We start from the raw sequence: 2,034 nt of genomic DNA, 5'->3' as shown, positions 1-2,034 counted from the left end.
GATGCAGCCCAGGATTCCATTGGTTTTCTGGGCTGAGCTCACACTGCAGCTCATGGTGAGCTTCTCATCCACTGTCACTCCCAAGTCTTTCTGCTCACTGCTGGTTTCAATTAGTTCCCCACCCAACATGTAGATGTGCCTGGGATTGCCATGGTCCAGATGTAGGACCTTGCAATATATGTGTAACTATAAATACATATAGATATATATGTTCATATAAAAATATAAACCAGCATTATATAAATATACATATAACACAGAATCATTTAGGTTATAAAAGACCTCTAGGATCATTGAATTCAACCATTAACCTAACACTGCCAAGTACACCACTAAACTGTGTTCCTCCTGAGTTGCAAATGTTAATGTATCTGGCACAAATTTAATGCATTAATGGAGGATTTTGCATCTGGAATTTTGCAGGGCATTTGAGAAGATGTTAGGCACATTTATTATGCTTGTGTAAAGCAAGTTATGTGCTAAATGCAAAGTGCTCTGAAGTCCAGGAGAAACAGAGAAGTTGTGTTTCCCATAAACAGATAAGTTGAGAAAACAGTTGCTATAGGAGCAGCAAATTCTGAGACGTTGAGAAAAAAAGGCAAATTTAGGTCTTGATCCTGAAAGCTCATCTATGTGTGTTCAATATAATCTGCAAGTCTAAAAATAAGGAGATTGTACATGAAGAAGTGCCTTAAACAAGTTCTTAGAGGGACACTGAAATTCTCTGGGTCCCTTCTGGGATGACTTCCATGTAGTACAGGGCATTTATAAAGCTCTGTTATATTTCTGTGGTTCTGTGATTATTTAGGTTATTTCTTGAGTACCACTGAAATCTTTGACAAGCTGGATCCTCAGTACTGAGAATTGTAAAATTCAAGAACCCAGGCTGTTTATGCTCTGAATTACAGATATCAATAGTGAAGAGTGGCATTTTACATATTCTTTGGGTTTAATAGCCTCAGGAAGAGTTAATAAGTGAAAACCAGAACATGATGGTTATCTGCTGAGTGTTCTTTTAATTTCACAGTGTGCAAATAGCTTTTGATGTGAAGATTTGGTGCTGAAGGAAGTCAGATAATGGGGGAATCTTTAAATTGCATTATATCCCTCATTCTACTCTGCTAACATCAGCCACGAGCAAGGAGAGGACAGTGAGCGGAAGATAACAACACGAAAGAGAGTCTGTGGTGATTACCACCTAATTCAATTATTGGTTAATTAAATCAAAGCATCAGGAGGAAAAATCATTTGGATTAAAAATGAATATAACTTCCATCCTTTATTTGATTTGTTGTAGGAAGGAATAAATGGGGTAATTTAATCACTGGCCTAGGAAAGTTTCAGTAATTCTTTCAGAAATAAGGAGAGCTCAGATGTGAATGAGATAGCAGAGGAGAGCCCAGGGCACACAGCTCACATGAAAGATGAGTGCACGTAAGCCTGGTGCTATTTAGAGATTGTTATTGACATTTAAACTACTATCACTGTGCTGTGTGAGCTGTGATATGAACCCTCTGGTCATATGGATAGTCAGATCCACTATTTATTTCAGAATAAATGATGGGAAAAGCCTCTGCAGGAAGAAGAGGCTTTGTTTCCTGTGATTGCTTTACTCCTTTTTATTTCTAGGCTATCATGAAATGTCAGCAAAATTATCACAGATCCCATCACTGAAGTGCCCGTTAGTATCTGTGAGATTGGGAGTTTCTATTTGTAAGTGGTTAATGTACAAATATGCTGATATTTATCTGATGGAGCTAACAAAGTGGCTTTGCCATGAAAAATAGTTTAATAATCCCACACCATTGCATTTCCATGCTCTGACACAGTTAAAAATGACAACACAACTTCTTAAGACTTGGTGAAAGATTCTCTTTGCACCTGTGGTTTTGTTCCTGGTTGTTTTTCCTTCTCTGCTTCTCATCCCATCTGGAAACTTAATGCTGTAGTGAAAATACAGTGCTGGTAATTGGGATTTGGTTTTCACTACAGTCTTGCTTTTCCATCTCTGATTAACCTATTCTACTTTTCATA

General features: G+C 37.7%; 1 protein-coding gene across 1 annotated transcript in view; it reads left to right on the top strand.

Moving 5' to 3' along the window:
• The window catches only part of PTPRO (protein tyrosine phosphatase, receptor type, O), a 54,610-nt gene that overhangs the window by 3,808 nt on the left and 48,768 nt on the right, over positions 1–2,034 (top strand). The gene's annotated exons all lie outside the window — the stretch shown is intronic.

The sequence above is a fragment of the Acanthisitta chloris genome, unplaced genomic scaffold (genome assembly GCF_000695815.1).
Source record: "Acanthisitta chloris isolate BGI_N310 unplaced genomic scaffold, ASM69581v1 scaffold9138, whole genome shotgun sequence".
Lineage (NCBI taxonomy): Eukaryota > Metazoa > Chordata > Aves > Passeriformes > Acanthisittidae > Acanthisitta > Acanthisitta chloris.
This window is presented reverse-complemented; position numbering and strand designations above follow the sequence as displayed.